This window comes from Erpetoichthys calabaricus, chromosome 1 (assembly GCF_900747795.2).
Source record: "Erpetoichthys calabaricus chromosome 1, fErpCal1.3, whole genome shotgun sequence".
Taxonomy (NCBI): Eukaryota; Metazoa; Chordata; class Cladistia; order Polypteriformes; family Polypteridae; genus Erpetoichthys; species Erpetoichthys calabaricus.
This window is the reverse complement of record NC_041394.2, coordinates 90304443-90330392: the sequence shown is the minus strand read 5'-3', so window position 1 is coordinate 90330392 and position 25950 is coordinate 90304443.

Sequence of the window (25950 nt, the reverse complement as noted above, 5' to 3'; positions counted from 1 at the left end):
TATGTGTGTGTGTTTATATATTATTAGAGGAACAAATATTATAAATTTTTTAAAAATTCAACCCCTGCTCAAACTGTCCAGTCCTCTGTATTATGTATAAAAAGACACATCTATTTTATATAATTTTCTAGCCTAAGAAGCATAAAAACATCTTTTGATTTCTTTTGAATTTTCCATTGTCATCTTTGGTATTAGTTAGTTTAAATAAATAATCTATATATAAAAGTCAATGTATGTATGTGTGTATGTATGTATGTTCCAGCATCACTCCCGAATGGCTGGAGCGATTTTCATGAAACTTAGTACACACTTTTCATTGGTTGACTAAAAATACTGTAGGGTGAAATCAACCCTTCTGTGTAGGGTGCGGGAGCGATCTTGTGGTCTTGTATGCATGTTGGCACTCGGAACGACCACCAGAGGGCGAACTGGAGTTGAGTGCCAGCATTCTTTAGGTTTGAGCACCACCGCGCCCCTATTGCTGTTGAAATTAAATAGAGTTGGCCGGTTCCAAGCGTCAACTGGATGGTAACATACATACAAGACGGCAAGACAAGCACATTAGTGAATCTTCATTGTTTGCTAATGTATGTTTGTTTTTAAAGTTGTGGTTTTTTTAATTATATTTTTCTCAAACAATTGAAAAAAAATACACCTCCCAGGTCAACACCAAGTATTTCAGCTATGTTAGCTAGTTTTATATATATATATATATATATATATATATATATATATATATATATATATATATATATATATATATATATATATATATATATATATATAAAATAGTAGAATGGGTAACCCTCTTTATTAGCTGTTTTTAGGCTAAATGTAAAAGAGAACATTGACATGATGAACTGTTAATATGTATAAGAAAAAAATAGAGAGAAAACATCAAACATTCAACAAAGAATAACAAAATAAATTTTGCAAAGGAAACAAAACCATGGTTGGCTGGCTAAATATATATGAAAACATGAGTTCATCATGCAGTGCATGTCCATAACGTCATAATGGTAAACTTTCAACAGCTGCACCAGGTGAAAATAAACTCACTACCTATGGGAAGAAAATTTGGATTTCCAGTGAAAAATCTGTGTAGATTGGGTAAGAGCATTGAATCTCCAGGATCTGTGAGGCAGCAGTGCTGATTACTGCACCACAATGCCACCCTCATTCATAAAAACACCTTTAATGTTTGTGGTGGATGGCCTGGGTCCTTGCTAGAGGGCGGCAGCTCAATCCTGCTGGGTCCCATGGCCACCACTAGGGGGCACCTGGGCGATTGCTGAGCCCTTGGTTGTAGCACTTCTGCCACACCCGGAAGTCCTGCCAGAAGAAGGTCATGGAGCACCTGGAGCACTTCTGGGTGTCGTATAAAAGGGGCTACCTCACTCCATTCAGGGAGCCACAGTCGGTTGGAAGGGGATGAAGCATGCTGGGAGAGGAGTGGAGGCAGACAGAGAGAGAAGGAAAAAAAAAGAAGAGAACCGTACTTTTGTGTATTGCTTTGAACTGTGCTGTACAGGTGGGAAACGGGGGAAGGTGTTTCCCATGAGAAAAAAGGAAACCATAAAAGTGCGCGTGTTGCACTTGTGCACTATGTCTATCTGTGTCGGGTTTGGGCAGCAGGAGCGCCCTCTGGTGACCACATGTTAAATATCACACTAAAGCAGTGAACACCAATAACAGTCTTACCCTAGAAGCCACACAGTCAGTGATAGGTGCTGAACCACAGATATCATGGTTTAAATTCCATTGTTGCTGGAACCCTCTGCCAGCTATAGCCACTGTCTTAGTTAAGTTTAGTGTCCCCTTCTAAATACTAACTAACATCAACTGTTAGTGTAGTCTAAAAAGAGATGGATAACCCTGCAGGTATGGCGTTGTTTAATGGCTCATTAGAATTTTCCTTTGCTTGAACAAATTCACAAAGCTAAAGGACTATAAACAGCCACAAGCCATCCTTCATGCTTTTTCAGACTTTATTTGCTTCAAATTTGCAAGCTTCAATGATATTATGCCCAATAACTGATGGTAATGTTTAATCAGAGATTCTTCCCTTTTTTTGCTTAGCAATTTACTCTAAGAAAGAATTACATGTTTACAGTCTTGGTAATTGAAATTGTGTTACCAGAGCTTCAATGAGAGATTAGACCAGATTAGACTGTTGCTAAATCCTATTTGCACTTTCTTATGCATGTACAATCAGAATGGTTATGCTTACCTACCAGATGTGTCTGTATATAATACACAGGACTAGATGCAAAATGTTAAAAATGAACACAATACAAGTCTAAACCTCTGGAAATAGCAAGGAATAATAAGTTTTTTTTTTGATGAAGGCAGTAAGTGTCAAAGCTTAATCCAAACCTTATCATTACTTGCATCTGATGCCTTGGATGAAAGTATTTTTTGACTGAGGGAACAGATTTGAAGAAGCTGATTGAATTTTTCAGCTCGTGTCCCACCTTTGAAAAGAGGTTATTGTTTACTCAGTGTGATGGAACAGAAGAAATTTTGGGCAGGCAGATAGAAGATCCTTGTAAATAAATAATGCAGGCTTAAAATTTCAGAGTCACAGGGCCTTGTAGCAATTTTGGTATGGTAACCAAGTCAATTTGGAGGAATTGCATACAGCAGATTGAGATATTGACAATGTACTAAATATTGATAGAATAAACTTGAAATTAAACATTTAAAGAATCTTAGAGCATAAATGTAAATGCATAAATAAATAGTTATCTGCAAGGGTTTTGTTGTACTGAGAACAGAAATGAGGAATATGCAGAACTTTTTACATTTCAAAATGACTCAATAATGTTAAAATCAGTCAATACATTTAGCTGTAAATTCCACTTAAGTAACCATGATTTTCTGCATGAGGCAAAAAAGAACTACTGCTGATTTCCGTATTTTAGATAAAATCAGCACTGAAAGAGTGTAACAAACAAATTAATGTGCATTTCTTTTGTTTTCCTAAACCTTCCAGAAAAGATGTTTTGTTCGATATTTTTTCGTGCAAGGATTATTTAATCAAAACAATTTCAGATGGGATTTCCTACAGTGAAATGAATGCTGTTACTTCCAAATTTATGATGTTTACAAAATGTTTGAAAAAAGGTTTGCATTTCCAAGGATTGTTGGCAATCAGTATGTATCTTTTTAAAGAATGCAGAAGGCTGAGTTACGTAACCCTGCGTGTGTTGGTAGGACATGAAAACAGTTTGCTGTTTGGCCAAGGATGATATCAGTTGTCACTATGGCAACAGCTTCACTTAATTGGCATTGCAGCATGAGCTCTGAAAATATGTCTTTAAACTGCCCACAGCACCTTGCATTCCAGCTTTGGGGAGGAGAGGAGCTAAGTCAGAACCAGGGACGGAGCTGTGTTTGAATTTTAAATCGACTGTATGAATGCAAAAATCAAACACTATTTAGTGTTTATGAGGAATAACATTCAAAATTATTAAATATTCATTACTAGCAATGCAAAAATTAATACAAATGTATAATAAATATGCACATTGCCTTTTATAGTAAATCAATATTGCCATCATTGTTTCAATTTGTGTGCTGGGCACATCATAAATGAGTTATAAAACTTATAGCCTTAGGAAATACTAGCGTCAACTTAGGCAACAACCAACTGAAACAAATAACAATACATGTCTGATATATTTTTTTTATGCAAATATTCATCACTCAGTTTATGTACATATTTCAATTGAAACTAGCACTAGTGAATCAGTGAGATAAGTACAATAAGTGTTGATGGGAGAAGTGCCTTAGAATGATTGAGCAGTTCTCTCATTCATTGGCGATCATACACTCAACACTCCCTATTCAACATTAAGTTTATTTCTCCTGAGTTTATATGGTATTTAAAATATCTGATTTGCACATTTTCCCCATCTAAACTGGCCTAGGGAGGGTATGGGCATGAATGGGCCCTTCGATGCTATGGTTCCCTCTCCAGTGCTGGTTTCTGCTTTGTGACTGACTGATGCTGCTTGATGCTCAGCATGACCCTGAATGGAATGAGGCCTGCCTAAACTTGGTGGAGTTAAACATTTAACCCCGCTCATAATTCATAGATGTCACACGTTGGGTCCTGCTGAATTCTATATTAGATAGGAGAGAGGTGACCTGCAATGAAAGTGATGAAAATTGCACGTTTATGAAACTCGGTTTACTCGACAGTCATCATTATTTGAGTCAGATAATGCTCCCATAACCCTGTTCTTAACCATACAACAACTAGGCGAACTGCCCTTACAGTCAATATAGCTTCACTGCTGTCACTACCAGCATGTGCAATGGGGGCATAACATATGTGGATTATGGGTAAAGCTAAACATTTAACTTGACCGATGTTTAGCCAAGCCCAATTCCACAACCTGTAGTGCGGGATGCTTGCCCTGTATTGGATTCAGCTGGTTTCAGAATATTACATTATACAGTCTTATGAATCCTGATTGTCCACCACACATGCTCTAAACACCTGTTTCACTACTGCACCATCATGGCTACTGAAACCATTTCAGTAGTCTACTCCATCACTGAATTTGCAGGCACATCATTTAAGCTTGGGAAGCAGAAGCTAAACTGGTATGTGACATCTTGTAAAATTGAGTGCATGCCTCAGGACAAATTTATGTGTGTATCTTCTGCAACATTTAATACCTTTTTCTTTTATTCACTAAGATGAGGCTACAAAAATCCTACATGTCCACCAAATGATGAATCCAAGACACAGCAGTCCTAGTGGCTCGATGATGAATTGAACTGGATTTGATGACTGGAATATTCAAAACTGCTGTCTCTAAAGCTTAAAGGAATGTGCTCATAAAATTCTTAGTTACATGCCTCCTCAGTATTCCCCACAATAGACTCTGGATGCAGATCTCCAGCGGCAGACCCCTCTCCAGGTGCTCCAGCCACAGGACCCATTACAGAGAGGTCTGTCACTGGAGATCTGCAGCCAGACTCTCCTCCAAAATACTGATAGTAATACAATGCCAACATAGACAGCTAAAGAAGAATATAGGGACAGCATTAAATGAAATATACTCTCTCTCCATATATATATATATATGTATGTATAAATATGAATGTGTACATTATTGTTATTATGAGTAGCTATTTAGTAATCTTACATGAAAAGCACATGCACTGTATTTATTTCTATGACTAAATCTTCAGTAGCCTTGTGATCTGTGGAAAGATGCCCCTATACAATTTGTCAGAAAGGAGGAGTGAAAAAAATAACTGTGCAGGATGACTGACTTCTTTAATAATGATCCTTTAGGAAACAGCATGCTTTAAACAAACTAAAGTAGTAAAAATCAAATGCTGACAAATTTTTGAGGGACACTTTGGCACATGGCATTTCTTTTTTCTTCACCTCTTTTTTGCACTTTTAGTGTTGTGTAGATAGTATGTTAAAGGTTGCTGGCATGTGACATAATAAGCAGGTAGAAAACTCTGGATTCTGTAGGATCTTTCTAAGCATTTTTTATTATAATTAATGGTTAAAATTGAAAGAAAAATGTAAGAAATGAATGCAAAATTTTAGTAAAAATGTCTAATTTATCCAACTTGCAAAGAGTCTGGTTTGGACTCAGTGTACCTTTGGGTTCTCCTTTTGTAAAGAAGCCCTTAAGTTGATTTTACTTTATGGATTTTTATGTCTAAATATGGTCTAGCAGAAATGTAGCTTAATATTTTTTACTCATTTACTAATTAACACTTTAGTGACCAATGAGAAACAATCTTACTATTTTGATGATGTAGCTCCCCAGCTTGATGTACAAAACCAATGACTAACACCACTACAGTATGTAGAAGTCATTTCTGCTGGCAGTTAGACCCTGTCATGCTACCTAGAGAGGCTGGTAGAGCACACAAGCCAGCCTATGTCTCAGAGATGAGGCCACCAAATAATTTATAATTTGAGTCCATCTTGTATAGGAGAATTAGAAAGGCAACAAGTTAACAGATGGCTTTTTATTTGTTTACCATACTGGTCCCTATTGCAGGCCAATTGTTAGTACAGATGGAGTGCTTTTTCATTTCATTTTTAGTCTAAATTGACGTTTATTAATGACAAATGCCGAACGTTCTCAAGAACACATAGCAAGCCCCTTAAAGAGAGGAAGGAAAAAGGTTGGTAACCTTTGATGAAATTTTCTTCTTGTATTGTGAGTTTAGATGTGAAATAGTTTTTGAAAAGCTCTATGTAGTCTGTCACTATTCTACAACAAAAACACCTTTTAAGATCATTCTGTGTGCACAAACACTCGAGACAGCATCTACTGTAACAGTGAAAATGTCTGTATTTACAAAAGCACCATCATAAAACACAACTAACACAAATCTGCCTAGATCTAATTAGTACAAGTATTCGACTCTTTATTCTCTTCTGGCGCATCTCTAAACTCACTCTTCAGCTTTACCCGATCTACATATTCAGCGTTCCCTAAAAGTAAACTGTTGTGTTGCTTTGAATAGCATTCATACTGATTATTCTTGTTTTTTTGTTTTGTTTCTGTTAACTACAATGTACCTTCAATTTCATTGTTCCTTTCTTCAATTTCGTTGTTCCTTTGTAAAAGTGACAATGACAATAAAGATCTATCTATCTATCTATCTATCTATCTATCTATCTATCTATCTATCTATCTATCTATCTATCTATCTATCTATCTATCTATCTATCTATCTATCTATCTATCTATCTAATCTGCTTTAGGGATTACACTTACTCTTATACACTAGACTCTTGGTCAAGCCATATTTTGATCCCCTGGTTAGTTCTGGGATGCCAATGCACAGAGGGTATAGCTTGTCTCCCATCCTCTCATTAATTTCTTATTTCTATTTTTGTCTCTCTCAGAAACCCTGAGGCCGAATCTTGAACTCATGACAGATGACAAGCTCCAAAAAGCTGACAATTTTGTGAAAGATTCTCCAGACAGAACTATACTCTTTTGATGTTTCTTCAAAGAAGAAATTTTCTCTTTGTTCAAAAAAGAATGAATCTAATTAAAATAAAATAATTGCCTATACTTTTAGACTTTCTTTCTAATTCATTACCCTTTAATTTTTAATGCAGACTAGACTACACTATTTATATTTTACTCTTTTTTTCATATGAAAAACATAGTTTGTAGTGTGTCACAGAGTGTATTAACACTGGAGCTGACAGAGACCACCTCCATTTTACACAAATGTTAACAGTGTGAGCTAGCAGATGGGTACTGATCCCCAGTTATTATTAACCATGTCCTTCATATGGCGCAGTGTCATAATTATGTGTTTATGATTTTATAAATGTTGTAAATTCTTGCTTTGTTTCTTTTTGGAGCAGAATGGACCGTGGTGTTAAGCTGGCCAACACATCCACAAGCAAGACATATTTACTGCCAGTTTGTAATAGTCAATATGGTTTTAATTTCACATTACGTATTTGGTAATTCCAAGCTAGTAGTTTTCCTTTGCCCCTCTTTTTGTTCCCATTATGTATGTCAAATAATTGTCTGACTTACTGTAACTACTGTCAAATTACATAATGAAGAGTTAAATTTTGGGGGAACAATGGCTAGAATTGCTCTCTCAAGAGGTCAGAGAACCTGAGTTCATATAGCGCTGCAGCCAGCATCTGCATGGAGTTTGCTCATTCACCACACAGCATAATGGGGTTTTTGTGTTGGTTATTTATTTATTTTTGGTTGTTTGCCTAAGGACTTGGGGGGCTAGTTTTATAAATACGGGCTTAGATCCTAAATCTAATCCCTAAAAGTTCTTGATTTAAATTATTTCTAAACGCGCCACAAAAAACGTTCTTAAATGGTTTCCACTTTTGACTTGTTATTAGTCACAAATCATATTACAATTGGGCAAATTTAAACCAACTTCACCCAGAGAACTCCTTCAAATATGGTATAATGTCATTGAAATGGCAAGGTATCACCCAGAGTTCAGTCTGTTAAAATGGAAAAAGAAAATACATTTCTGTCCAGTGGAGATATATGTTCCATTGACAGAGGTAGAGGCCAGAGCAAATATATTATTTGGTGCAAGAGAACTGGTATTATCGTGAAATGAAAATGTTTTGCTGGACAGGTTGTGACAAGCAGGCAAGCAGGTAACATTGAACGGAGAGTAAGCTCAGATACTCCTGACTTGTCTTCAAATTTCTGAAAGGCCCCATTTACAAGTAACCCAAGCACAAAGAGAACTTGCTCCTAAACTAGAATAGCATAATTGCACACAGTAGAGCTCTCAGAGGTGGGATGCAACTGCTGGCAGAGGTCCATAAGGATGGTCATTTTTTTTGTGATCAAGTGTTTATTGGAGTTTTAATAGAAATAATGAGAACAAAAAGTCATAAGAGACAATAATAACAACTAACAGTCAAAATAACACCCTCCCACCATCCTCCACCTCATCCACAAAATGTACCCTGTGTCATGAATTAGAAAGTTACATAGTGCAGAATTATGAAAAATACACAAAAGTGTCCACCAAGGGGGATATTACTGTCAAATCCCAGCTAAAAACAAATTGGACAACAAAGAATCTTTATGAAAGAAACTATTTTCATAAAAAGTTAAACAGTGAAGCATCAAAGAGCGCAAAAGGCACAGCAGGAAATGTCTGAAAAGGCAAAGGTGGTACAAAGCAAACAAGTCTCAATCATAAATCCTAAGAATGTTCTCAAAGCAGGGCACAGAGGTAAAAAATTTAGTAATTCACAAATAATCAAGGAGCACAGAAAATCATAGTTGAATTCGCCACGCCACAAGCACATTCAATGAACTGCAACAGACTGTGTGTAAGATATGATGGTAATGGGCAGATGGCCCTGCCTTTTGGAGAACCACCCACACACCACATGGTACATAGGAAAAGATACATAGATACTGTACACAGAAACTAAGTGACCAATAATGTAACGTAAAATAATGGAATCAAAAAGGAACAAAGAACAAAAACAGCATCTAAAAAAACGTAACATCCTGAAAGAGGTAAAAAAAAAATGCTTCAGCAAAACCTAGCAAATCACAACCTATACATCAAGGTCCATTGGGATAACATTTATGTGGAAATGGGAAGTGGGAAGAGGCCTCACTTTGAGCTGGCTTCTTTTTTGTGGTCTCACAAAATCAAAGTGGGTAGTCCTGCTGGGTGGCATTGCTGGGTACTGAAGTGAGAGGTGAGTTATATGTGACATCATTTTATATCCAGGGCAAAAATGCAAGTGAAAACAAAAGGAAAAGGTGAGCTCTGTGAGAGCTTCCATACAACACTCGGGGCTACCTGATTCCCCCAGCAGCTCTTGGTAGCTTATAACAGCTGAGGAGTCAGTTCATCATGAGTGATATTTGAAATAATGGAATACATTTTTTATAATCCTCAGAGAAAAACAGCATAACATGTTTTTGTATTGTATACTATGTGCTTCTGTTTAAATAGAATCAAACAGTCCCTCTATTCCTTGTTCATTCTGCATTGCCCTTTCTGATGGCCTGTATCAATATGTTAATGTAATTCTCAGTTTGGTTGTTAAGTTTTAAAGTTTCCACACTAGATGCTGGCTGAACCTAATGTATTTGTACAATTTGTTTGTTATTACTCTTGTATAAATCTCTGCCAAAGTCTGCCAATTGGAGTAAAAATGTGAATAAGAAGTAACCTACCAGTGCATGTACACGAAAGTTTGTATTTATACAATTTAGTTTGTGTACACACTAGAACATTTACATCAGCTTCAGGCTTTATTAAGCACAGTTTACATATCCACATAAGATCTCATAATTGATCACAAAAAAAAATTTAAGATCAAATGTATTTATTTGATTATTTATAAAGAATCCACTGGTTTCTTTCCTCACCCTCACCAACAAACATTTATTGTATTTCTATAGCACATTTTCATACACAGGATGTAGGTCAAAGTACATTTCAAGATGTCAAAGAAATAGTTACAAAGAAAAACAAATTAAAATTAGATTAATATTATTCTGATTAATTAGAATAAAGAAGATTAGAATAATAATGAATAAATAATACACACAAAAAATAGATATGTATAATAATAGAAACATAGGGTACTTACATGTAGAACTGTTTTTTAAGTGTGTAAAAATGAGTCTAAAGAATATGATAATTCTATGCATATCTAGTTTATTAAGAGCAGAACAAAAATGTAGCTAAGGAAAAAGCCAAACTAAAAAAGTAGGCTTTATTTAATGATCCACAGTATTAACCGGACATGTCTCTATTGGTAAAGTATTCCAGATTGTGTGAATTTAAATTGGTGCTGTCACACACATGAGCATGGGAGGCAACTGAAGGGGTCAAAAGGGATAATTCCATGCTGGTCCAGTTTTTTTTTCATCTGCAGACCAAGCACAGGAAATTCTGCCTGGACTCAATGCCTACACTTCCGTTTTTGTGCCCGATGATGTCATTTCCAGTTCCAGCCCAGGAGACATCACTTCCGGTTCCTGCCAGGATGACATCATTTCCCCCGCCCGACTTTAAAACCGCCATGTTTTCTCTGTTTGAACTGTTCTGTTTTGGATTGATGCCTGTCAAGACCATTTATTGAACCAAACCTTCATTTTTGGCAGCCTATTTAAAGTATACGGGCGGCTGCCCCCAAACCTTTTCCTGTGTTGCATGAACCTTTTTACAGTCCTTTTGAGGTTTGGATTTAACTTTGCCCCGTAAAAGACACCCTTATTTCTTTCCAATACCCAAAGTATTGCAGAAGGATCTATAGAGCTATATTCTCTACTTATAAAAAATACAAATTATTAAACAGCAAAGACAATAGGAGAGCAGAAACACTTCTCTGGGAATGACATCCCAGAATGACAGGATCACCAGCTAGGAGAGCTCTGAGTACAGTAAGGAAACCAAACTGCAGCGTTTGGACAATACTGGAGTGAGGGCAGACAGCTTGCATCACAAATGGATAAAAATGCCCTTGATGTATGTGTCGAAGCTTCAAAATTAGCCAAATGTAGCACATTGTAGTGACAAAACTTTAGGCACTCTCATTCCATTAAAAATGTGTGTTATTTGTACAAACTGGTATGGGTGTGATCCACAATTTTGTGTTTGCAGAATATGTTTATTTATTATTCAGCACAGTTATGATTCTTCATCAGAAAAAAATGCTTATTAAGAGTCAATTTGTTAAAAAGATATTATTCACTGGTGGCACGGTGGCACAGTGGGTAGCGCTGCTGCCTCGCAGTAAAGAGACCTGGTTTCGCTTCCCGGGTCCTCCCTGCGTGGAGTTTGCATGTTCTCCCTGTGTCTGCGTGGGTTTCCTCTGGGTGCTCAGGTTTCCTCCCACAGTCCAAAGACATGCAGGTTAGGTGCATTGGCGATTCTGAATTGTCCCTAGTGTGTGCTTGGTGTGTGTGCCCTGACTTCCTGCCTTGCACCCTGTGTTGGCTGGGATTGGCACCAGCAGACCCCCGTGACCCTGTAGTTAGGATATAGCGGGTTGGATGATGGATGGATGGATATTATTCAGTTCTGATCATGCAAGTTGAACAACAAATGTACCGTATTTCTGTGTCATTAAGACAGACGACACCAGCAAGCATAGTACTAAATGCAATTAATTTTCAGTTTAAATGCAGCAAATAAATAAATTCAAGCAGGAATTAACTTCTAATGAGATGGTTGTTTGCAGTGAAAATTAGCTGCTTTGGTTATTCTAGACTGAGAGTGATGACCTCTGATCTGGTAAGAGCGGCAATGTGTAAATGGAACATTAAAAAATCAGAATTTCAATAAATACCGAACACTAGCTGCTGATAAATAGTTGGGTTCAGGTGAAAACCTACAGCCTTCATGGTCTTCCAGGACTTGAGTTAAGTAGCCACAGTCAGGTAAATAACACGGTTTAACAAAAATAACGAGATCTTGGTTCTTCCGCCTTAATGTAAATAGTGAGATGAGTGGTGCATCCCTTATATTTACTTTAAATTACTTCTGAGAAGAGAAATTAATTACTGCCTTGTATTACTTAACAATCACACCAGTGAGAAGTGCATAATACAGATAAATCTTTTTGTTATATTAAAAAATATGGGTTGAGATCTCTGCTACCACAGCTACTGTTAGTGTGAATATTCTTTTAAGTATTCAAGTGTAAGTGTTTAATTTGAAGTGTGCTTCACTTTATTAGTCTGTATCGGTCATTAATTATTTTTTGACACGGTTGCCTATACTATTGAAAGTGATACACAAAGAAATGCTATTTTAATGCATCATGAACCATTATGCTCACCAACATTGAAGATAATTATTTTTAATGAAACTACAAAGATACATGACAAAATAAACTATTTCAATTTGCAGGTTGTAATTTGTGTTAGATATGATTGCTCTGGTAAAGCTGAAAAGAAAGTCCTGGCCATGCTATTGTCATGAAGAAACAGGATGTATATGTCTTCTCACGAGGACCTGAAGACTCTTTTAAGGAGGACAGCATGGAGCTTAAAGTAAATTATAAGATTATAATTGTCAGATTTAGTACAAATTCTAAATTTGATTTCACACTTTTCTTCTGTGGTTTAGTTGTTCTATTATTTATTATGATTGTTTTTGCTACTTTGAATGTTATGTCAGATTCATTGCAGTTATCAGGTCATTTGTAGATATGCTGGTGTGTAATATCAATTGCAGCCATGATATACAGGTGCAGGGATGTGATGAAATGCATGGAGGTCTGTGGCAGTGTGTAAAATAAGTAAAAATAAAAACCGTCCACTCAGGCTCAGTGAATGTGGGTGGTGTGTATTCTAGCCATGTGTCCCTGGGGTATTTCATGGAGAACTTGCCTAATTCACGTGCATGTGCAGATATGACTAGTGCAGCCAGCTTTTTCATTGACACTCTGTGTCATGCAATCAAGGCTTCTGCTTGCCTGATATGTTGAAAGCAGCCTTGATCAGGGCTAATGTTTGAGAGAGAGAATGAAAGAAAGTACATTTTCAGGGTATGAGTCAGTGTGGTGCAAGGAAGGCAGAGCAGTCGGTGACTCTGTGAGGGAATGCACTTCTGAGTATTCCAGAGTACTGTAGTGGGGGCGGTTGAGTGTTCCAGGGATCCTGCTGGACTGGCAGGTGGCAGGACAATGGAGATCTGACTCTGAGCACCCTACTGGGTACTACCTGAAATGTCTCGGTTGAGAGTCGCTGAAAGGGACTGCAGGTGTTGGTGTCTCAGCCCGGCTGCAAGACCATAGAAGGGTGCGCTGTGGACATGAGGTTGAAATACGCATTGGGTTGTTGGCGAAGGTAAAACTGGGAGGAGAGTCGGGATTGTGGTGGGCTGGAGGAGGACTGCTGCTATGTGGTGGAATGAAAAGGGTTAGCAGCACAGATGGGAATATGAAGCGATGCATGGAGTGTCATGGTTTTAATGACAGGATCCTGTGTTTTTACCTTTTATTTTAACCTATTTATTGGAATAACCTTCACAATGAACACTATTTTTATTACTGTTGGGATATTTTATATATTTATTTGATGAATACTGCACTGCACTTTATTTTTGGGAACACTGGAATAATAAAAGCACTAAGCAGTTTTGCACCATACTATTACCTGTTTGTGTTCTCTTTCCCCAGCTCGTCTCAGACACGACTATCAGTGGTCCCAGGTTCGAGGGAATATGGCAGCTGCAGCCAACACAGATCATCACAAGGAGCTGCTTTTGTGTCTTTAATGGCAAAGAGTAGCTAAAAAATTAGATCTTAATACAATAAACTTACTGTTAGAACATTACTTCTGCTTACTCTTGATTCTTTTCTTGAATAGATTTTGTATGCAAGATGCCTGATTGAAAGTCAGTTGTAATCCTACTTGAGAAAATATAAATATAAGAGCAACATGTTCATTGTTATCTAGAATGACCAGGTGCCCTCTGTTTTCCCCAACATGTCCTAAAATATTGGCCAGGCCGGGATATATAGTACTTAAAATTGTCCAGGATTTAATTTTGCTTGTTACTCAGACTATGTAAACAAACATAGGCCTACTTGTTTTTGTTTGTATATTCCATTCACTACCAGTAGTTTTTTTTTTATAAACATTTTATTGAACTTATTAAAATCAAACAACATTCCATACAACCAAGTCAAATTTTACAAGACTAGGTTCAAGTTAAGTCAACCCCCATCCATGAGAAAAGGGAGCTAGGCCAACATAGTGAAACTTTAATCGTAGAAAAAAATAAGTAAGTAAATAAATAGAATAAAAAGGGGACGAGAACTCGCTTCCTCAATTTAAATGCTTGTTCTAAAATGTTATTAAATAGATCCTGCCAGGTTTTAAAAAAGTTTTGCACAGATCCTCTAAGTGAGTATTTAATTTTTTCCAATTTCAAGTAGTATATAACATTAGTTACCCACTGACTTAAAAGAGGAGAGTTCTTCCAGTTGAGCAAGATAAGTCTACGTGCCAATAGTGTAGTAAAGGCAATCACCGTTTGTTTGTCCTTCTCCACTTTAAAACCATCTGGAAGAACACCAAACACAGCTGTTGATGGGTTAGGAGGGATTGTGACACCAAGGTTTGTCTGAAAGGCATTTAAAGATTTTGGTCCAAAATGATGTTAATTTGGTGCAGGCCCAAAACATGTGGCCTAGTGAGGCCAGAGCTTGATTGTAATGTTTGCAGGTTGGATCTTGCCCTGGAAACATTTTGAACAATTTTAAACAAGACAGATGTGCTCGATAGATGATTTTAAGTTGAATGATTGTATGCTTTGTGCATATGGAGCTCGAGTGAATTCTGTGCATGGCTGCCTTCCATTCCTGTTCCAATAGATGTTTTAAATCTGGATACAATATTACTTGGTACTGCATACACAGAGAGGCATACATTGCTATGAAACACTGAGGGGTTGTCTTAAATAGAAGCATCCATGGCAGTTTGACAGCTAGGAGGATGGGATAGAGCGTACTGTGACTGAACACAATACAAGTGCTGCAAAAGTTGCCCAAAAGAAAGAGTACATTCAAACATGGGTTAAAAAATAAATGCCTGTGTTATTGACCTAGACGAAATGATGGATAAAATGAGTGGGAAGCTGGAATGAATGTATCAGTACCAAATAAAGTTTTTGTGACTTATGAGCTCATGTTCATTCCACAGATCAAAACACTGCTGTAACTCACTAGCTATTGTGACAGATTATTTGATGGGATGACGTCAAACAGAGGGTGCTGCAACTACAACTGCAGCGGAGGGTGTTTTGGGATTTCACGTATCACAACAGTTACAGATCAATGGAATGTCTACTGAATAACAAGGGGGTTGTGTGTGTATGTGTGTGGCTGTTTTTCTAGCCATAAGACATAACCATTTGTTTCATTATGCCTGAAAATGTTTCATCACAATTTAATATTTTTGCAACCATCAAGGTCTTGAAAAGGTGTTAAAAGAAAAATGAATATTTAAGGTTAAAGTAAGGATATGCCTTTTCCTCCTCAGGATTGTGGAAGAGAAATAGCAACCCTGTAACCCCCTCTTCCTCTTTTTTTTTTGAAAACTAAAATAAGGTCACCGTATTGTTATCTGAACATTTATAGTAAAACAATTAACTTCTGTAAAAATGTCCTAAGTTTAACAGATTACACACAGCTGGAATGTTGAAGTTTGAAACTCATTGTTTAGAGTTCAGTTCCCAATTCCCACTCACTGTGAACGACAAATATAAAAACGCGCATGCACAATTGTAGAATAATTTAATCTTTTAAGTTGTCTTGGGCAAAGCTGTCTACCAAATAAACACTAATAATATATTTATTTGAGACTATGTTAGTGTTAATGTAAAAGTATTGGACCAAAAATAATGCTTGGCAATAAAATAACGCTTACTCCTATAATATATATTGATATGAGTTTGCAGAGAAATTCCTACATAAACAATACATATTTTGCCCCTTCTGTACTTCTGTCATATTCTCTTTAAGCATCCACATCATACACAAAGAAAAATTAAACAGACTTTTCTCCTTCCTGCATAACACATAAGATTGACTGGGATAGTAAATTGCAAAAGATGGCACAAAGAAGTTAACTTGGGGGTCCACATCAATGACAGGTTAAACTGGTCTTGGAACACAGGGGAGCTATTGTATATAAGAAAGGGCAGAGCAGGCTCTTTATCCTTAGGAGATTAAGGTGGGAAGTGACATCCTTCACATCTTCTATAATTCTGTGATTGAATGTGATTTTCTATGCTGTGGTGTGCTGGGTTGATAACGTTGCTTCAAGAGAGGTCCATGAAATTAACAAGCCAATTAAAAGGGTAAGCTCAGTTATAAGACACACTCTGGGCCCCCTGGAGGTAGAAGACAAGGTGAGAATTAAAACAAAATTGAGTGCCATTATGAACAATGCTGCACATCCTTTCTATGACACACTGACACTGGGAACTTTCAGCCAATGAATTATTCAGTAGAATTTTGTGAAGAAATGCTACTGGGGTTCCTTTATACCAACGGCAATATGCTTGTGAAATACCTCACTGTGACTGTGACAGTCAAGTCATAAGTTTTCTTTCTTTTTGTTATTTCTTTTTAGTCATTTTGGTGTGACCAAATGTGCCAGACCATAGTGTGTGTATGTATTTATATATGTATCTATTTATGAAATGATTTTCTTAAAGAACTTCTGTAAAAAGCAAAATTTTTCCTCCTGGGGACAAATAAAGTTCTGTCTAAACTAACTGGAAGACCCGTTTCATTTTTTCGATACACTATTCAAGTCTTTCTGATTACCTCCAATGCCGATCTTGACAGATTTGGGCACAAAGCAGTATCCAACCCTGAACATGATACAATCAGGGTCAATCTAGACTCATTAATTAACCTGTCACACATCTTTGTGAGATGAAAGGAAAACAAGAGTTCCCAGATAAAACTCCATCCTGGGTGGGAGAACACGTGGACTATATACAGTAGCCAACTTGGGATTCAAACCATACAATCTGGTAGGACTACCCACTGCTCCACCATGCTGCGTCACTTCAGTAAAAAGCTCATACACATTCAAAACAATATATAACATAGTCAAACTCACTTAATCCAATTCAGTTTCAGAGAAGCAAAGCCTATCACAGCTAAACTGGGTGCAATCCAGGAAAATGATGAGTATCCAAGATAGCGCCGACTGTTGTGGCTGGCCGTCTGCTTGTCTCGCTAGTCTATGTTTTAACTTTGTTTTTATGTTTTAGTTTATCCCAATGGCCACTGTCCTACAATCGTGAGTCTTTACTCAACATATTTTCTGGCTAGCTTTCCTCTCAATTTTCATCTCCTGATAGGATTTTTTGTGAACCTCCACCTTTGTTTTATTCATCTCCTGACTTCTTCACCTGGACGCCGGTGTTCACCTGTATCAGTGAGTTGAATGCCTCTCGGAGACGCAAATGTACCCGCCGCCGTCGTGGAAAAAGAGCTGGAATTGCTGTTAAACAATGCCAACTCAAGTCCCAGAGCTTTGATTCCCGATGCCTGCGAGTCATCTATGACCGATCTTCTCCTGCTCAGGACTCCATCCCTGGTTCGTGGGCGCTGGACACCAGATTTAAGTTCTCCTTTTCAAGGCGGCATCAATTTTCCTCGGTGTGCTCTCGGGGAGTAAACGCCGCTAATCTTTGCACGCTCACCCATGCCCATCCCCCAACAAGCTCTTCTACATCTATCAAAGCTGCTCTCTTGAACGTGAGATCAGTGTCTAATAAAACTTTTATTCTGCAAGACTTTATTACCTCAAACAATCTGGATTTCTTTTTCATCACTGAAACCTGGATTTTAAACGGTGACTCTTCATGTTTTACTGACTTGGTACCATCAGGTTATTCATTTTTAAACTCTCTGCGGCTGACTCATCGTGGTAGGGGCATTGCCACTGTTTTTAAAAGTATGTTCTTGTGTCTGAGCCTTACAAAGGGTTCATTCAGTAGCTTCGAACTGCAACTTTTCGAAGTATGCAGCTCCCCTTCTTTGTTGTTTGCCGTGGTTTATAGGCCACCTGCATTTAATGATAACTTCATTTCTGAATTCTCTGATCTCCTGGCTGATATCACCCTCTCCCATGACAAAGTATTTATTCTTGGTGATTTTAACATTCACGTTTGTTGTCAGTCGAAACCTTTGGTTAATGACTTTTTATCACCAATGGACTCATTTGATTTTATCCAGCATATTAATATGCCAACTTATTCTCTTGGTCACACCCTTGATCTCGTTCTTACTCGTGATATTTCACTTAATAATATTGATTTATTTGATGTTTCTTTCACTGATCACTTTTATATAATGATGGATATGAATATTAATGTTGATGTCCCGACTACTAGCTGTCCCCCACGCTGCTTGCGCTTTTTAAATTCTTCTATTATATCCGAATTTAAAACCATATTCTCTAGTCTTGATGTGCATATCCAAAAAAATGGTATCGATGATTCTGTCTTAAATTTTAATTCTTCTTCTAAAATGGTTTTAGACTCAATTGCTCCGCCCCAAGATACGCAGTAATAAGGGAAGACCTGCTCCCTGGCTAAATGAAACTACGCGATCGCTGCACCACGCCTGTCGAGCTGCTGAACGGCGTTGGAAAAACGATGGACTGATTGTTTCTAAACAGATTTTTAGGACTTCTCTATTCAACTTCCAGGTAACCGTTAAAAAATCTAAACATGATTTCTTTGCTGATTTAGTATTCCATCATTCTAAGAATCCTTGGGTTTTATTTAATTTAATTAATGCGGCCATTCACCCTCATTCTGTGATGGGATTAAATAGCACTGTTTATTCATGTGAGCAGTTTCTATCATTCTTTGTCAGCAAAATTGATACAATCTGCTGTGGCATTGTTCAAACTGGCTGTGAACTTCCTACAGTTAAACAGGGCGTTGTCTTAGAATCTTTTGATCTAGTCTCAGTTTCACAGTTAAAAAGAACTATTGACACCCTTAAACTAGCTCCCAGCCCTCTAGATACTGTACCACCACGCCTCTTAGTGGAAGCCTTTGATGTTTTGGGCCCATCTTTACTAGCCATTATCAATGATTCTATAAGTGCGGGGGTTGTACCCTTATTTTTTAAACATGCTGCGGTCCGTTCCTGTCTAAAAAAAGCAGAATTAGATCCTGGAGCTCTAGCCAATTTTCGCCCAATTTCCCAACTGCCATTTCTGGCTAAAATTCTAGAAAGAATTATTTATAATCAATTGGTCGATCACCTTAACTCCAATAATTTATTTGAGATCTACCAATCTGGCTTTAGGTGTTTTGATGGTGTTGAAACAGCCCTCCTGAAAGTATTCAATGACATCTCTATTATTACGGACTCAGGTGACGCGGCAGTCCTTCTCCTCCTTGACCTGTCCGCTGCCTTTGACACTATTGACCATGAGATATTGCTGATGCGGCTTGCACATCTTGTTGGGCTTAAAGGGGCTGCTCTTAACTGGTTCAGGTCATATTTAACTGGTAGACACTTTTCAGTGACTTTAAATTCCTCTTTTTCATCTACTGCTCCTCTTAAATATGGTGTTCCTCAGGGATCAATTTTGGGTCCTATTTTATTCTCCATATACCTTCATCCTATTGGAGCGATTTTTAGGAACTTTAACATTTCTTTTCACTGCTATGCTGATGACACACAGGTTTATATTCCTGTCTGCAACTCTGTAATAAATTAACTCCACAACTGTCTTTCTGAATTTAGATCCTGGATGGCTAATAATTTTCTTGATCTGAATCAAAATAAAATGGAGGTGCTTATAGTGGGTCCATCAGCTAAAGCCCAAATTGGTCTTGGACTTCTCGTCTTTTTCTCTGTCTTTTGCAAACCTCAAGTCCACAATCTTGGTGTACTCTTTGACAGTAACGTCTCTTTTGAGAAACAAGAAAATTCTATAGTCAAGAGTTGCTTTTTCCAGCTTCATCTATTAAGTAAGATTAAGGCTTTTTTATCTTCTAGGGATCTTGAGAAAGCTACTCATGCTTTTATTTTTTCTCGCCTTGATTACTGCAACTCGCTGTATTCTGGGATTAGCAAATCCCTGATACACAGGTTACAGTTGGTCCAGAATGCTGCCGCTCGCTTTCAGGTTGGGGCAAGAAAGTATGACTCTGTTTCTCCTATTTTAGCTTTTTTACACTGGCTGCCTGTCAGTTTTCAAATTGATTTTAAAATCTTGTTGCTAGTTTTTAAATCTTTATATGGGCTTGCTCCTGCCTATTTATCTGAACTGTGTGCTTTACACCAGCCATCTAGAGTGCTTAGACATTCTGGTCAGCTGTCTCTGGTTGTCCCTCGTACCAAGTGTAAAACCAAGGGGGACAGGGCTTTTGCAGCTGCTGCACCTTGCCTGTGGAACTCTTTACCTCATCATATAAAGGAGTCGTCTACAATTGAACTGTTCAAAACAAGATTAAAGACTCATTTCTATTCACTTGCATTTCTGTGACCTTCAGTAATACTGGTGGTTTCCTCATTGTGATTATATAACATCACTTCTATTTATTATTTATTTTATTTTTATTTATGCTCATATATTTTTATTTCTATTTATGTAATTTGTTTGTTTTTTCTTTTATTCTATTATTGTAAAGCACTTTGGCCACAGCATTCCTATATTGTTTTAAATGTGCTATATAAATAAATTGACATTGACATTGACATTGAAAACACCCTGGAATGGTTCCCAAAAATGAATGGTTAAAAGGAGAGGGAAACTATCAGAAACCCTGGCCTCACAGGGAGATTTAATTGTAAGTAATGACATTTATCAAATAATTAATTCCAAAAGGAAATAAAACTTGAATTCCAGAAATTTAAAAGAAAGTTAAACAGATAAACTTCAAATTTTAAAAAGAAAGTGCACAAAAGACATGCAGGTTAGGTGGATTGGCGATTCTAAATTGGCCCTAGTGTGTGCTTGGTGTGTGGATGTGTTTGTGTGTGTCCTGCGGTGGGTTGGTACCCTGCCCGGGATTGGTTCCTGCCTTGTGCCCTGTGTTGGCTGGGATTGGCTCCAGCAGACCCCCGTGACCCTGTGTTCGGATTCAGCGGGTTGGAAAATGGATGGATGGATGGATCTCATTCAATATCTTGTAGTGTGGCTTAGGAGATTTTTCTTCAAAGCTCAAGATTAGAGTTGTTAGGATTTAGTTTTTTTGGGGGGGTCTCATCATATACCATCTATTTCTTCAGTGGTTATACCTCTACTTTTTAAGATACTGTAAGTTTTTCACATTCCAAAACAGGCACTAAAAAGGCAAATTTCTCATTTTTCAAAAATTATATAAAAAATGCTCTTTGCCTTCCATACTACAGTATATTGTATATTCTCCCATTTAGCAACTTACCTGTTAATGTCATCCCAATTCATCTTCCTGCTGTATCCGTCATTAGTTAATTACTAGTCTTGTGAGTAACTGCGTCTATGCAACGTGCCGCAGAGCTTCAGCTGTCCAATTTGTTTTTCAGATTGGTTATTTATTTTATTAAATCGTTAAATTGATTTGCAACAGAGGACCTCAGTGTCTACTCAGTATTAATCAATTTAACTAAAACATCAATATCAGCCTTTTACCTGACTTTAGAGAATAAAAATAATGGCACCCTTCCGTCACAATTCAGGCTAGTAATGAAAAATAAACAGAAATATATATATATATATTTTTTTCTCTTTCAGTTCCGCTCAAACTCTCTGGATATTTTAAAAAAGGAGATTTTCATAGCTACAACTCTTTCAATAGTAAGCAGAAGTCAAAACCACAAATGCTCACTATATTAGTGGGAGAGAATTGGGTAATAATTAATGGATATGCAAGTGTAAGAAGTAGATATTCTTAAAGAAAAATAAGACATTTGCAGGTAGATATACTGTATTATCTGGTGACCACCTGTTGCCCACAAGGGTGAGCTGGTTGACTTGAAATATATTAAGTAATGGATTCTTAAGTGCACATGCCTAAAGCATTAAAGAGACAGGAATGAGGAAACAGATTAGTTGTAAGTCAACAGTATGTGCAGACAAGCTGAAATATAGTCATCTGACATGGCGGGACAAACATGTTCATGAGTGCCATTCTGAACAAATAACCAAAAAAAAAAATAACCACCAGTTTAACGAGACTCGGAAGAGGACTTTGGAAGCCTCATTTGAAATCGACTGTTCTGCCATGGAAAAAAGGGAAAGAGAAACAAAAAAGTTGTTATTTTAAGAACATAAGAAATTTGACAAATGAGAGAACACTGCTCAGTCTGGCAAGCTTGTTCATTTACCTACTAGCTAACTTGTCCTGATATCTCATCCAGATACTTTTTAAAGGTTGTCAAGGTTTCCGTTTTAACTGCATGTCATGGTAGTTTGTTCCAGATTTTCATAACTCTTTGAGTAAAGAAATGCTTACTGGCTTCAGTCATAAATGCACTTCCCTTTAGTTTTAGTTCCCTTTAGTTTTCACCGGTGTCTTCAAGTAGAAGTTTCATCCTTAAACTGAAATAATTATGCTGGATCTACTTTCTCAATAAATTTAAGAATTTTGAAGACCTGGATTGGGTCCCAAGTGCTGCTATGTCTCTTTTGTATCATGGAGACCAGGGGCTTCATGCATAACGCCGTGCGTAGAATTCACACTAAAACATGGCGTATGCAAAAAAAAGCGGAAATGTGCATAAAAATCCAGATGCATAAATCTGTGCAACTTCCATATTCTTCCGCTCCATAAATCCTGGTCTGTGTGAAAAGTAATGTTTGTGCACGCGCCTATGGCTCCACCCCGACTCCTCCCAGAATTATGCAAATCAGTATAAATAGCCCCTTATGTTTTGCATTCTTTGAAAAGACAATGGCAAAAGCACTGGGAAAAAGAAGAATTTCAGCAAATACCAAGTAGAGGCAAGGAAAAACATAGTGTTTGTTGGTTTAAGCAGTGATATAAACAACAAAAGGAAGTTGATCGAGTGACAGAGTGGCAGAGAAACTCGAAAGTTCAAGTTCACAAAGTCGCACAGTACCCAAAATAAATAAGAAGTGGTCAGATATCAAAGTTGCCATGAAAAGGCAAGTCATAGCCAACCATCTGAGTGTCATATGGAAGTGTATTAGGGTACAGAGAAAAGAAAGAAAACTTGGACACAGTGTGAAAAAAGGTCAAAATTTTCACTTTAATCACGTAGTTTATTTTGCCAATAAAGTAGAACGTCATAAACTTCATCTTAAATTCTTTTAATTTAATAATTTCTCAGATCCCATCATAACTAAAGTAGCACGTTAAATGCTTCGTATTCTATGTACTCTTATGTGTGTGAATCAGTATGTGCTTCTTAAATTGGCTTTCTCTTACGCCGACAGGACAGAGAATACATTACAATGATCCCTCGCTATATCGCGCTTCGCCTTTCGCGGCTTCACTCTATCGCGGATTTTATATGTAAGCATATTTAAATATATATCGTGGATTTTTTGCTGGTTCGCGGATTTCTGAGGACAATGGGTCTTTTAATTTCTGGTACATGTTTCCTCAGTTGGTTTGCCCAGTTGATTTCATACAAGGGACGCTATTGGCAGATGGCTGAGAAGCTACCCAACTTACTTTTCTTTCTCTCTCTTGCGCTGACTATCTGTGATTCTGACGTAGGGGGTGTGAGCAGGGGGGCTGTTTGCACACCTAGACGATACGGACGCTCGTCAAAAAATGCTGAAAGATTATCTTCATGTTGCTACCTTCTGTGTGCAGCTTTTAAGTATGCTGCACGGTGCTTCGCATACTTAAAAGCTCAAAGGGCACGTATTGATTTTTGACTTTGTTTTTCTCTGCCTCTCTCTCTCTCTCTCTCTCTCTCCCTGCTCCTGACGGAGGGGGTGTGAGCTGCCACCTTCAACAGCTTTGTGCCGCAGTGCTTCGCATACTTAAAAGCCAAACAGCCCTATTGATTTGTTTGCTTTGCTCTCTGTTTCTGACATGCTCTGCTCCTGACACCCACTCCTTTGAAGAGGAAAATATGTTTGCATTCTTTTAATTGTGAGACAGAACTGTCATCTCTGTCTTGTCATGGAGCACAGTTTAAACTTTTGAAAAAGAGACAAATGTTTGTTTGCAGTGTTTGAATAACGTTCCTGTCTCTCTACAACCTCCTGTGTTTCTGCGCAAATCTGTGACCCAAGCATGACAATATAAAAATAACCATATAAACATATGGTTTCTACTTCGCGGATTTTCTTATTTCGCGGGTGGCTCTGGAACGCAACCCCCGCGATGGAGGAGGGATTACTGTACATTCATGATGTTAAATCTCAGTCCTTTTTATCATTCTGTCATGGTAAGTAAAACACGAGACAGAACACCAACAAGCTCCTCATCTGTTTGTGTGGTTCAAAATACTCGCTTTTCTTATTCCTCACTGTTGCATTAGATGCATTGCACCTCTGAATGAGCATGTTACCTCTCATGCAGACTTCCCATAATTTTATGGTCATACAGCCAACCCCCATGACTAAAGACAACATCAAGTTTGATTTTTTGAGATGATGGCTATTTGGAGGGAGCCACTGGGCATGTTATATTACATGAATTGCTTCATGGGAGTGCATTTCAGACTGCCTCCAACTTCTTAAGATTATGTAACTCAAGGCTACGACTTAAAATCAGCGGAAAAGTCAGTGACATTGCTTTAAATATTTTGATCTTACCGCTTGGTTCCTATGCTTTATCTTCTATAAGATGTGTCACACTTACTTCATTCTGCTGTTGACTTCTTCTTTCCCTCAGTTCACAAAAATGAAGTGCACAGTTTTTGAAACAGTTTGAATTAATAGTACACAGGCTCCATACCTCCATTTAATAACAGTCTTTTAATATAATAATGAATTCTTTGCATTTTTAAATAATATTACCCAAAGGATAGAATTCATATTAATAAAGATGGTTCTATAGCAATGTAAGTCTAGTGTCAAACAAAATATTAAAATAACTTTAAATCTAATTTTAATCATAGCTGGCAAAACTGAAAATAAGGCATGTGGTATCAAGCAGTGAGACGTTAAGTAAAATGACACCTTTTATTGGCTAACTAGGAAGATTAGAATATGCAAGCTTTTGAGGCAACTCAGGCCCCTTCTTGATTACATCTTGCCTGAAGGAGCGAGCCACTGGGCATGTCACATTATGTGACTGGTTCCATGGGAGTACATGGCAGATTGCCTCCAACTTGCTACGATTATTATTACATCTTCCCTGGAGAAGGGGCCTGAGTTGCCTAGAAAGCTTGCATATTGTAATCTTTCTAGTTAGCCAATAAAAGGTGTTGTTTTTCTTACCTTCTCACTACATTCACAATGGCTAACATTGGTGCAACACCCTAGTACTACAGACATACAAGGTATCAAGCAGGAAATTAATTTAGAAGAATTGCTAGTTTATACATTAATCAATTACTAGCCCCACTAATTAAGGGTTGCTGTCGAAAAGATGGAAACTGTCTTAGCAGAATGAGGTGCAAGGCACGTACCTACCTACAAGTGGCATCAGTTCATTACATATCTCACACAGGACTGATTTAGAGTTGCCATCTCACCAGACACCACAGATTTTTTTGGGATGGGGGAGAAGAACCAGAGTACCATGAATAAAACACCACAATGTGCAAACTTCCAAACAGACTGCTGATAATATTCTGGTCACTACTGTAAATAAGAAATCCTCTGAACGGGGTTGGGCCTTTTCTTTGTCTTTTTCCACACCTTTGTCATGTTGTTTGCCTTCAGTCAGGTTGCGCTTCATGTAAATTACTTTGTGCCCTATCCTTCATTTTGGGTTGACCAGCAATAGTAATTAAAGGGCAATCTCACAAGTGCACTGAGCCATTTATTTATTTTATCTCCT